Source organism: Ascaphus truei, chromosome 7 (assembly GCF_040206685.1).
Source record: "Ascaphus truei isolate aAscTru1 chromosome 7, aAscTru1.hap1, whole genome shotgun sequence".
Taxonomy (NCBI): Eukaryota; Metazoa; Chordata; class Amphibia; order Anura; family Ascaphidae; genus Ascaphus; species Ascaphus truei.
The window spans coordinates 50,498,923-50,512,930 of record NC_134489.1 but is presented as its reverse complement, the minus strand read 5'-3'; positions in this window follow the sequence as shown (position 1 = coordinate 50,512,930).

The following is a 14,008-nucleotide window of genomic DNA, read 5'->3' as shown; positions in this document are numbered from 1 at the left end:
CCTCTGAGTACAATTCACTCACATATGGCCATGTGAGTGCGCTTTATTTATATACTTTTTCATTAGGCATTCCCACGGTCCATACTATTTATTGGCACCAACCGTGGTTGTCTTCTTTGCATTGAGACAACACAGGGATCCTGTATTGGCAAGAAGAACCAGAGCAGTATACTGTACCAAGGGTCAAACAAGAGGATCCAAGTTGCAATCACAGCAGTCACTCACACATGGCCGTGTGTGTTATTATTATTGTTCACCAATACCTCAATCACACCTTCCCCTCCCCTCCCCCTTCCCTTCCCCCACTCCTTCATCCTAAATACAACTAACAAAGGTTTAATATAATCCTTTATTTTCTCTCATTCTTTATTTTTGCGCTTACCGTATTTTGTTCATCCATACTCATTGTAATGTGCCTTAACCTGGGACTGCAGATGAGGATAACCAAGAGTATTGTTGCACTGAGGTGCTTCCCCATTAAAGTTACTAGAATGAGCTGTAATCACTTATAAAATAAACAATTATTTCCAGGGGCAATGGGGCTTACTACAAAGTCATAGGCCCCAGACCTCCCATGACACACACCAAAATGCAAAAATCTAAAAACTAAAAGTAGATATTAAAAATATAAAAATGGGTAGCTAGCTTCACAGTCAGACAGCCAAGAGAGCTATTACAAAAATAGGTTTAATATCAAGGGTAGCGGTACATGGAAGTGTTAACAGTACAGACAATAGCGGTACACATAAATGGATATTAAAACAAATCAATCCTATTTCGTACAAGGAGGCTGGTTGCACTAAGCTTGGCACCTCCAGGTAGAGGTGGTACTGTATGTCTGAGAGATCATAGACAGAAAGTCGTAGGAGCACAGAGAAAAAGTCCTTTGTTGCAGAGAAGTCATCTGGTTTCTTTGGTCCAGGAGTTCCAGGTGTTAAAAAGTGAGACTTGGAGTAGCATTAGACACAACCGAAGCAAGACAACAGATAGTAGACCCAGGAAGGGTAGAACTAGACGGCCAGAGCTAATTGAATCAGTCAATCCGGAGTGCTGTAGTACAAGTTGTCCAATTGTGTGAATCGAGTACAGTACGTGCCGGTTGTGACGTCTGGCAGTGGGGAAGCAGTACAATGCGAACACAATTCATACTACAACGGATTTCATATTTGCAACAGGAAACTAAAACGTTAACTTAAAGATCTGGCTGTCCCCTGCCATGCAAATTTGTGTAAGCTGACGGGAGGGGGGAGGGGAGGGAGGGGGAGGGGGGGAGAGGGGGGGGGGGGAAGGGGGGGGAGCAGCTGAGCTAAACCCTTTTATGCCTCTGTACTAAAATCCATCTAGTTTCTCTGCTACTGTATATATTATACAAAATTAACTGTATTATAGCTTTTTGTAAAATGTTACTCAAAGCAGATAGCTAATGGTAGTGTCAGACTAGGGTCTCAAAGACGCACATACATATACTCTTACATGCACTCACAGATAGTGTATTTACAGGTATACATAAATACGCACATAAATATGAAATACAGTACAGTGAAAGATGTATAGCATATGGAGATTCAGATAGACCCATATAAATACATTGATCAACACAGAGGAGGCCAACTCAGATAAACCCATAAATTCACTGATACAGAGCAGACTCACCCCATAAACATGTCACTGTCATTAGTATACTTCAGTACCAGCAGGGATTCCCCTTTACAATTTGTAGGGTTTAGCTGACATTGCCTCTTGTTCTAATATAAAATTGTGTTTAATAACTTAGTTAAAAGGAAATATTTGAGTTAGAAAACGTGAATTTGTTTGAAACATTTAAAAAAAATCACAATGTACTGTAGGCCACTTATATAAAATAATATATATCAGCAAAGCTGATGAGTAGAAACATATCTTCATTATTTCCTTGATAAAGTAAGAGTATCACAACGCTGCTATGAAACATGCCACATACTATATCTGAGAACATAAAGCATGACCTAAATTAGAAAAAAAACAGACCTCTACAGAGAAAATATGACTCATAGTTTACCCTAATTAAATGTTACCATAGAAAAGGATGTTAAAGCCATCAGTCAACAGAATACATTACAGATCTTTAGTGAGATACAACCCAACTTCAAGTGTATTTCAGTGCAGTTATTGTATTTAAGGCAATGTAACATTTGTTGTAATACATTAACTGTGGTATTACAAATCCAACCATTTTTTTTTAGGTTTTCTGGTATGTAGTTTTACCAGCATTTACAGTAGACTAGTAGCTTGGTGAAAAATATAATATAATACAAATATATTATGCATTGTATTGCTTGTCCACTGGCAACAACAGAGTTAACGTACAGATGTAGCAAGACTTACTGTTCCCATGACCACGCAAAACAAGGTGCAATTTTCCTGCACTTCATTGTCATGGCCCAATGACTGCAGCTGCCCAACTTCTGCCAAATTGTCTTGTGCGGCTGCCTTAGTACTTTGATGTAATGATAGGCGATGCTAGTGTGTATTTAACCTAAATTCAATGCACAGTATTCGTAGGCTATTGTTATGGTATTGCACGTTTTGTACGGTCCTATGTACTCTCATACATTCTTTCAATGCTAGGAAACTTAACATAACAGACACAGTCAGTCTTTATACATTTTCATTAAAGTAAATGAGAGAAACATGTATTGTACTGTACATCTGTGTAAGATTTATGAAAAAATGTATTGCTTTATACAATAACAGAAATAACAAGGACTTGGAAAAAACAATACCATCTTCTTCCACCAACATTCCCTGGCTGTCTCTTCTACAGTTTAACCTGTAAGATAATCGAGAATAAATAGATGTATTAATTAAACACTGTGATGCTTTGTCAGAACACCACTGTGTATGCACGCTCTATGGATACCGTATGGAAAGCATATGCGTTCCATTGAATTCATGCCAAAGCATGTTCTATGCCAACTGAATGGAATGCATATGGTTCCATTCAAGTGCTGCACATGCACACTCTAAACCTACTGAATGAAACACATACAGTACAGGCAGTCCTCGGTTATCCGACACAATGCGTTACTCAAAATGGCGTTGTAAAGCGAAACGTTGTAAAGCGAAACACGTTTTCCCATAGGAACACTGTTTAAATGAAAGGTTCCGTTCCTGAAGGCATTTTTAACACTAAAATACACCACATATTTTATGCAGGCAATAAGATATGCAGCACACACATAAATTATATAGTGTATATAATGTATTATATATATAATATAACATAATAAATAATATATTATATAGTATAATATTATATAGTATAATATTATATATATACGCTCTTACGACGCTTTGCAACGTTGTTTATGTGAAAGTGTGTGTATATATACACAGATACACAACGTTGCAAAGCGTCGTAAGAGCGTTGGATAAGCCATTTTGGCGTTGTAAAAATGAATATAGGTATGCGTTGGATAAGCCATTCGTTGTAAAGCGAAGCGTTGTAAAACGAGGACTGCCTGTACTGTGTTTAATCTAACTAATGCTCATGTGTGCAGGAGCTACAACACAAAGAGATGTTACCTTCATTTTGTAATAGTTATGTTCTGTGTCGATGGATGTGGTTTCTACAGGAACAAGGTGTTGATATTGAAAAACGTTAAGAATCTGCAAAACAAGCATGAAAAATAAAATAATGCGCATGTACAAGAAGGGATTAACAACCACAAGAATCATATGGTGGCTGTGGCAAGGGGGCATCCCTATGCTGATACTATGCTGTGTTAGGTACAGTATCATGCACAAGGGAAGAAAAAGGTTTGTAGGATGGTCCGCAGGTTCAGAGCTGACTAAGTACACTACTGTATACAGAGCATTGTTTCTCCTGTATTGTGCTTTTCACACAGTGTGTAATGTACAGTATGGCTCTGTACTCTTTTTCATCTTTATAATGTTGTTGTTCCACAGTGAAGCCATGTGGCTGGTGGATGTGATCTGCACAGAAAATGATGAACAATCTGCCACAGAGGTTAGGAATATTCTGCATCACAGTCACAATATTCCAGTGTCTGAGTCCAGCATCAGACTAATCAGACATGGTTTGGGTTGGACCTTAGGACATGTGAGGTAAACTGCTGTACTGTACAATTTGGTTCTGCACATGCCAAGTGATATGCATGAACATTGTACCATATTCCCGTTCTAACCACCTTTTTTATTATTATTATTATTGCAGAGTGTATCCCATAATAAGGGATGTTAACAAAAATTTAAGAGTTGGCTAAGCACGTGCATGGATTGAGAGTGGAGAAAAGTTTGAGGCTGTCATATTTTGTGATACATCAAATAAAAATACCACTTGGGGGTACATTTGCACGTCTCAGATAGGACTGCAACCCTGTCTTTAACCATTATTTCTTAGCAAACGATGCTTCCACTGCAGCCAGAGATTAAGGGTAAAGACATGTGTAGACATGCATAATAATGGACTGCAGACATCTTCCCTGTTGGCAGTAAACCCTGGTAAGTACAGGAATGCCAGCAGTAGTTATGGAGGTTTTCCCTCACACCCTGGTGAGGTGCCCTATGTATGGATGGGAGTGGCTGCATGCTCTGAGTCCATGGATAGTGACATCAGAGATGTGCCTGCCCCCTGAGGTATATAAGGCACAACACTGTCAAGTTAGCGTTGTTGTTGCTAAAGTGTTTGGCTCCTGTGAAAGGGATTGCAGGATAGCTTTGTGACCCTAGTGCTGTAACTAGTGGCACGAGTTTCCAGATCAAGCCTGTCAAGGCCACACTGTGTCCAGGGACCTGGCACAGGGGTGATCTCCCTACGGGGAGAGGGGATCCCACTCCAGTTAGGAGGGCAGTACCTGGCAAAGGGACAGCACGGAGAAATGTGCGGCTAGAGCTGAAAGCTGCCTGGGGCAGTCTACTACATCGAGTACGTCAATAAAGATGCCCTGTTCAAAGATACCCCCACTGTGTGAGTGTGAGATTACTCTGCAGTGGCAGTCATCACCGAGAAGGAGTTCCTCACCAGGACCATCTCCCTGCGGAAGCATAGATCCTGATGAGGTAGAGGCGCTGCACATGATATAGGTAGGACTCGCACCCACTACCTCAGATACCTGTTCCTGATGACATCCCGTAATACCATCGTGCGGGAGACTCAGGAGTCCTGTTACTTGGAGGTGCACCACCATACACGATCACGTAATGGGGGCCAATGAAAAATGGGGTGGAGGCGGTCACAGCAATTGGAGTCCAGCCGAAGGATGAATGAAGATAAAATCAGCTTTAATAATACATGCTGTACATCACAGAAGGGGAACTCTGACGCGTCACGTTCTGTGATGTACAGCATGTATTATTAAAGCTGATTTTATCTTCATTCATCCTTCGGCTGGACTCCAATTGCTGTGACCGCCTCCACCCCATTTTTCATTTGTACCTATTTTGGCTGGGCACGCAGGCTTTTCACCATTGAATTCCCAGGCTTAGAAGTGCTGGCGTCATCCCCCTCATACGTGCAGTCGCGCCGGAGCGCAGTGAATGCAGAGACGCATCAGTTGCTCCTCCTCTCGGCAGGAAACGGCGTGGGCTGGTTTGCAATCAGCTGTTCTCCACATGGAGAACGTGTCGGCGTTCTACTAAGAATCAAGACGCCACCGCTACCCCCTCCGTTGAGGGAAGGACGCCAGGGAAAACACTTCAGCTGGGCATTTGTGACCTCATCCCGTGGAATGTCTTACAGCAAGTGAAACAAGGATATTCCAGACACCGGGCAGGATAAGGGCAGCAGCTGGCGGCTTCAGTGGTTCATGAGTGTGGTGTTCTTGGACACTTCATCTCTTGCACCTTGCCTCATCCTGCACAACGGGCCCCCCACCCAGGGTGAGTTCTATTATATTATCCTGTAAATGACTTTACAACTATGCTTCAATGGTGAATTGTCATTCCTTTTTAGTGGATTGTGGATCACACCCCAATTAACCCCTTCATGTACGTGACTTTGGCAGCATCAGTATTTTGGGTTCATTCCCTTACTTTTTGGTACGTAATGGGGACCGGTTAGACCACACGGGCCAATGTGATATTGGGTGGGTCAACAAGGAGGGAATACCCGTTACACATGCAAATGTGAACACACAATGAGTCACTCTTTACTTCTTATCCATTTTAACATGGACCTCTATATGCTAATGCCTGCCGTATTACACAGCACATTCTGGGTTAAAGAAGTGCATAGATAGTAAGCTTACTCCCAGACTGCTATTTCGACCTTTTGGGTCTCATCAGTGAAAGGTTGGTTGCTGGCTATATGGTAAGGCCATGGGGCCCATGCACTAAGCGCCCGGGGAAAAAATCGCTGGGATGTTTAAATTGGCAGTTGTGACAGCGTTGCTATCATGGTATGCAGAAAGCCCAGATTACCTGTGATAGCAACATTAGCAAAACTGGTGAGTAGCCGGAGACGTGATGATCGCCTCTCTGAGAAGGGCTCACCTGGCAATTTCTTTCTGCTGCGGAGAGTGCTGCTCAGAGAGAGCTGCCTCTCCCTGTGCAAATCTCGGCCGAAATTAATGTTTTTTAATATACATTTTAATACTAGTACAGATGAGCAGGGGGTCTCCGGAACAGAACCTTGTTGATTTCAGGTCCGGGGACTACCCCGGTTCCCGAAATACAGGTCCCGTTATGGGGTGCCGGTATCTTCTAAGCATTTTATTCTCCACAGTCACGTGACGCAGGACATTTAAATGCATAGGAGATAGCGGCACCCCATAACGGGGCCTGTATCTTGGGAAGCAGGGGGTCCCTGGACCTGAAATCAACGTGGTTCTGCTCCGGAGACCCCCTGCTCATGTGCACTAGTAATAAAATTTATATTAAAACAGCTGCTACCCGGAGACTTCCGGTGACGTCATCCAAGATGGTGGGTTAGTCAGGGAGCTCTGAGAACCCTCAAGCATAAAAAGATCAGAAAAGACCTTTACCCCCCACGAAACCAACGGAAAATAGCCCCAAAAGACGTCTGAACCTCACAGCATGCCCCAGAAGGCAAAAGCGCCAGCTTCTAAAGGCGTCCCGAAATTTTTCCAGCCGCAGCAAAAACGCGGTCCTGCGAGCATGCAGGGACCCCAAGATGGCGCCGGACACCACGCGGCCACATCCCCGCAACGAGACGGAGGCGCGCAGGCCGAGGAGCCAGCCCTGGAAAGGGAAATCACACGCACCTACCTTGAGGAACTCCTCTCTAATATGCATGACAGACTACACAAAACCCTCAAGCAGGACCTCAGGGAAATGGTGACAGGCCTGCGTGAAGAGATGGGTACCCTCACACAGAGAGCTGACGATCTTGAGAGCAAGCTAGAAGAATCTTTGCAAGCTCAAGCGGTGGCAGATGATGAGATCATGCGCCTGGGTGAAGAAGTCAGACTCCTGAAGGACAGTATAGAAGATCAGGAGAACCGGGACCGGAGGCAGAATCTTAGGATTCGGAATGTCCCGGAAACGGTTCTCCCTGAACTAATAAAACCCTATTTGATTGATCTCTTTAACACTCTATGCAAGGACCTGGACAAAAGAGATCTAGAAATAGATCGAGCGCACCGCGCACTGGGTCCCCGCTCGAATGACCCGAAACAAAGGTGGGACATCATAGTACGCCTCCATAGTTACTCCACGAAGGAGAAAGTGATGGCGGCGAGCAGAGAGGCAAACAACCTGACCTTTCAAAATGAACCGGTGCAAATATTCAGTGACCTCGCCAGGATCACAATTGAGCGACGCCGAGAACTCAAGCTACTCACCCAACTACTGCGGGAAAACAACATACCCTACCGGTGGGGATTCCCGTTCTGGCTTGTCGTAAGCAGAGGCGGAAAGCAGAGATCTATCAGACTACCAGAAGAGATGCAGGGATTTGCCCGCGAACTAGGCCTGACGCTGCCACATGCACGGAACAACGCGCGGAGGGAACCACGAGAAGCAAGCCAGGAACGGAGACCTGTCAGAGCATCGGAGAGATTGGCCGGCCAGCAGGAGCAACAGACCTGATCGCCCAGAGGAGAAGCACTGCGACCCAGAGCCCTTGTTTCCATTCTGGGGGCCATGGAGGAAGCTGGCGTGCCTACACGGATTCGTTAGTTGTTGTTCTACCAACCAGTTGGCCGGAGAGACCCCAGCACCCCATGGCTTGGTTTGTGGAAGCCAACATGTGCACCTCTGCAAGCAGAATAGGCGAGTCGAGAAGCGCGGAGGCGGGAGAGGGGAAACCCGATCCACCTGGCAGCCTTACCGGCCAAGCCCCACGGGGAACTCCTCGACCTACCCGTGGACACCGCCTAGACCAGGTTTGAATGTCCTCCCCCCAGATAAACGTTATATCAGGCTCCGGCGAGAAATAGCTGCCCCCCCCCCAATCAGACTGATACAGAAACCGTTACCCCTGTTGAGACTGTTAAGCACTTTTTCTGTGCTGCGAAACTCACCCCCCCACCACTTTTATGTGCCGTTCAAATCCCTGTTGAGAACCAAGTTGTAGCTACGTTATAAAGCCCTTCACTATCTACCACAATAACCTAAAAAACGGACCATCCCCCCCCATTACCCCCCCTCCCTCCCCATTACCCCCCCTCCCTCCCCATTACCCCCCCCTCCCCACCCATGGTCCCCCCCTCCCCCCTCCCTCCCCATGGCCCCCTCCCTCCTCTTCATCCCCCCCCCCTCTTTATCCTCTCCTCCCTTCCCCCCCCCCCCACTATCCTCCCTTCCCTCCCCCCCACCCTCCCCCCCCAACACGCTAAGATGAGCGCATAATACCTACCTACATACTACAATTCACACAACACCCCCAGAACCAAACAAAAGTCCCTTACCCCCCTTCCCCCTCCACTCTTTCCCCCCCCCCCCACGTCCCTTCCTCTCACTGACCCTTCGCCCCCCCCCCTCCTAAACTGCGCCCCGCTTAACCATAAAATACACAGATCGACTCACCTGCCACTCCAGAAACGCAGGGTGTCACGCCCCCCGAAGCACCTCGGGACATGGTGACGAGCAGAGCAATGCCCTGAGACGACCGCACTGTTTCAAGCAACTGCATACTGACCATAGCCAGCAAGTTAGCTCACACACCCACAAGGACACAATCATGGTTACGCAATAATCCTCTCGCGGACCTACCCTCAATCACTCTCTCCCGCCCCCCATTACTCCCCCCCCCAGCCCCCCCCCCAGCCCCCCCCCCAGATAGAACAATAAGTATGAACCCCATCATAAAGGCTCTCCACCTCACTACACGCAATCAAAGCTGAGGCCGTCCCGTTATAATTGTCTATATGAATTACCAATGTGAATAACTGTATAACTACCGTATAAGTGACGCAAAGCATTAGGCCAAAATACTCCACGTTACCCCTCCCCCCCACCTCCCCCCCCCTCCCTCCCACCCCAAAACCCCCATCACCCCTCCCCCCCCGGATACAACGAACCCCATCATAAAGGTTCCCCGCCTCACCATATGCAAACAAAGCTGAGGCCACCCCGGTATAACTGTCTATATGTATTACCAATGTGAATAACTGTATATATATGTATTACCAATGTGAATAACTGTATATATATGTATTACCAATGTGAATAACTGTATATCCAATGTATAAGTGACTCAAAACTAGATGCCAAAACACCCCCCGTTACCCTTCCCCACTCCTCCTCCCGCCCCCCCTGGATACAACGAACCCCATCATAAAGGTTCCCCGTCTCACCATACGCAACCAAAGCTGAGGCCACCCCGGTATAACTGCTTATATGTATTATCAATGTGAATATCTGTATATCTAATGTATAAGTGACTCAAAGCTAGATGCCAAAACACCCCCCGTTACCCCTCCCCGATACCACCTTCTCCCCCCCACCCCCCCCCCTCACACCCCTCACACCCCTCCTAAAACACCCCCCCTACATAGCCACCCAGCACAAATATCACCTCACCTGCTACTCCAGAATCCCAAGGTGCCACGTCCCTTACAGCATCCCAATGAAGAATAATGAGCGGAACAGTGCCCCGAGCTGACCGCATAACCTAGAGAAACCGCTACGCAGTATGCACCGAGCAAGCCAATCCGCAGACTCAAAGGTGTACATCCGCAGGCTCATAGCAACCCCCCCACGATCCTATCCCTAATCACCCCCAATCACCCCCTCCTCCCACCTCCCCCCCCACTCCCCCTCTATTCCTCCCCCCCCAGACACTACAGTGAACATGAATTCCATCACAAAGGTCCCCCACCCCCCCCCCCATATGCAACCAAAGCAAAGTTTATTATGGTATAACTGTTTATATGGCTTATCAAAGTCATCGACTGTCTATCTATTTTACAAGCGAATCAAAGCCCTGCGCCGCAACCACAATGAATAAGAACCCCATTGCAAAGGATCCACACACCCCCTTATACATCCACGCTGGAGCTCTCATGTCATAATTGTGTGTATGACCTATTAAAGTGAAGAACTATGTCTACTGTACAGGCGAACCAAAGCAAGGCGCCGAAATGTCCCCCACTACCCCTTCCCACCGCCATCCACTCCCCCCCACCCCCCCATCCCCTCCCCCCCCTCCACTGCCACCCTTTCCTCCCTCCTGTCCTCTCCCTCCATATCACCCCCCCTCCCCCCAAGATTCGTGCGCTCATAGACCCAGCGACATGCAAAGGTATCAATGTATACACAGGAGAAATGTCCAAGATTTGATCTCCCTCACAAAGTACCACTCCAAGTTCTGGACGTTTCAAAGAGAGTACCCACTCCTGTTTACTGAGAACACTGATACATAAAAGTATGCATGATAACCTAATGTAAATATCTATTTACCTGCTGTGCACACACCTTCACCTGTGACGCGGAAACGCGCTCTAGAATCTCTCTTTTGTCTTACCTATCCCCCCCCCTCCCCCCTCCTACCCTCCCCCCCACCTACCACCTTCCCCCTCCCTCCCCACTCCTCCCCCTCTCCCTCTTTCGCACACCCTTAGACAAAAAGGCCCATAACCCACAGCCCCCGAGAGGGCAACCCTTACCTCGAGGGACCCCCCCTCCCCCTTGTAAGAGGACAAAGGGCATGAATGAGCATTCAGGAGGGAAAAAACAAAGAACCAGAGGGCTCAGCCCCCCCCTTCTACACTGCCCACCGGCTGCCGACACCGGAGTCAACCCCGATGGGCACGATTGCCCAAAAGCCGGTCGCCCAAGGACCAGGCAAATACCTGTTAGGTTCATACAGGAGAAAAGAATAGAGGCTGGGGCGCTCCCTTATTTATTAGGCTTGTTGTATGGCCTATTTTTAATGTATAACCAAAATAAGGGGTAGTGTATACTTGCCCTTGTTGTTTTCTGCAGCTGGACCTGTAGAGAAGATAAAGCCCGGAATCTTCTTGAAATGGCAGTAGAATCGATGGATCGGTCAGCGCATGGATTTTTTTGCTCACAGGATGAAAAGAGAAAAATGGGGGACACGTGATTAGTGTTTAAATAGACAAAACATTTAACCAATAATACAATGTGGTTGTCTAAAATTGATCTTGTTTAAAATAAAATAAAATAAAATAAAAAATAAAATAAATAAAAAATATATGTTCATACAGGAACCTCATCTTCCTCTTCTCCTTACCGCTGAAATTGTCCCAGCGGTCCTACCCCCCATCCCCCCTGCCCCCCCCCTACCCCCCTCCCTCCTCAGACCACTCAGTTAATCTTTTTAAAAAAACAAGCTACCTTGAGATGTTTGCCAGGGCTAAGAACACTCTTAAGCCATAAAGTCAGGACCCCCCCCAAGATGGGAAGGGAGGGTTCTTAAAAACCACGACCACAAAAGCCACACATGGCTTCTAACGCCCCAGTGAAGATAGTGTCGCTCAACGTCAAAGGACTTCAAAATAATAGAAAAAGGAGGCTTGCCCTCCAAGACATGAAGCAGGCAGGGGGAGACATCGTATTCCTGCAGGAAACCCACTTCACATCACAAGACCCCCCAAATTTATTCAAAAAAGTGTTTCCAACATGCTTTTTCGCATCATTTAGTAGTAAAAAGCGGGGAGTGGCTATACTAATCAGACAAGGAACTCCATTTAATCATGTCAAAACGACCATGGATCCAGAGGGTAGATTTCTCGTGGTATATGGCTCCTTAGCGGGCTCAGCAATCGCTCTAATCAATGTATATGCCCCAAACGAAAATCAAACAGAATTTCTGAAAACAGTGCTTGAGGGCATCGACCCGGGATATCTGTCATCGATGATAGTGGGAGGAGACCTAAACATGGTCTTTAACCCCACCGAGGACAGATCCCACTCCCAAATCACGGGGAAAAGGTTCAGGGAACTAATGGATGAGTTCTCATTGGTGGACATATGGAGATCACAACATCAGGGCCAGAGAGACTATACCTTTTACTCGGCACCTCACCAGACCTATTCACGCATAGATCATTTTCTGCTGACCAAAAACATCCTAGCGGCAGCCACGAAATCAGACATCGGCCCCATCACGTGGTCAGACCATGCCCCAATCACCTTGACCCTATCCACACCATTCGAAAAGACGACATCGTATTCCTGGAGATTGAACGACTCCCTATTGAACCACCCCGAGATAGAGAGAGAGAGATCAGAGCCTCCCTCAAGGACTACTTTTTCTTTAACTCAGGGTCGGTGTCATCTCCAGCGATCCTATGGGAAGCCCATAAGGCGGCAATTAGAGGCAAATTTATCTCTATTGCCTCACATAGGAAAAAAGTGAACCAAAAATTGATTTCGGAACTTACTGATAACATCCTAAAATTAGAGCAATCCCATAAAGCTAATCCTGCAAAAAAAAACCTATAAAGCCCTAACAATAGCCAGACAAAAGCTCAAACAGACCCAAATGGAAGACGTGGAAAAAGCCCTTAAATTGACTAATCAGCATTATTATGATAAAGGTAACAAGGCGGACAAGCTTTTGGCCAGCAGATTACGAGGCATCCAAAAAAGGTCCCAAATAACAGCGATCAAGAATAGGTCTGGCGAAACACAATACAGTGACAAAAAAATAGCAGCGGAGTTCACAAAATATTATACAGAACTTTATAACTTACGACCTAAAACTGGTCGGTCAGAACCAAAAGCATCAGAAGCGATCAAAAAATACTTAGATAAATGTCAACTCCCTACCCTGACTGAAGAGGAAAATGAGATCCTCAACGCGGAGATCACGAAAGAAGAATTGGAAGAAACGGTAAAAGCATTAAAGATCTCCAAGTCTCCTGGCCCCGATGGCTTCACTAATGTCTACTATAAGAGATTCTTGCCCATACTATCCACGCATCTACTAAAAATGTTCAATCATTTTATGGAGGGAAATTCGATCCCCACCTCCATGTCCCTAGCCAACCTAGCCATAATACATAAGGAAGGCAGAGACCCGATGCAATGTGGAAGCTACCGTCCAATCTCCCTTCTCAATAACGACCTCAAACTATATAGCAAAATTTTGGCCAACAGATTAAACCCCATTCTACCGAGGCTAATTAACATTGACCAAGTCGGATTCGTGACAGGTCGACAGGCCTCGGACAACACACGTAAAATAATTAATATTATTGAGCATATCCACCTCACAGGAACCAAAGCAATATTACTCAGCCTAGACGCAGAGAAGGCGTTCGATAGAATTGACTGGCTATTTTTAGACCATACTATGCGTAAATTTGGCTTTCGAGACGCATATTTAAAAGGGGTCCGCAGACTTTACCAAGATCCATCCGCAACGGTAAAATTACCAGGAGGCAATGCCCAGAGTTTTGGCATTCAAAACGGCACGAGACAGGGGTGCCCCTTGTCCCCTCTCCTCTTCGCACTAACTATAGAACCCCTGGCAGCTACAATTCGAAACAACGTAGATATTCAAGGGATAGAAATTGGGCGTACGCATTACAAAATATCCTTGTTTGCAGACGATATAATCCTAACACTCTCAAGA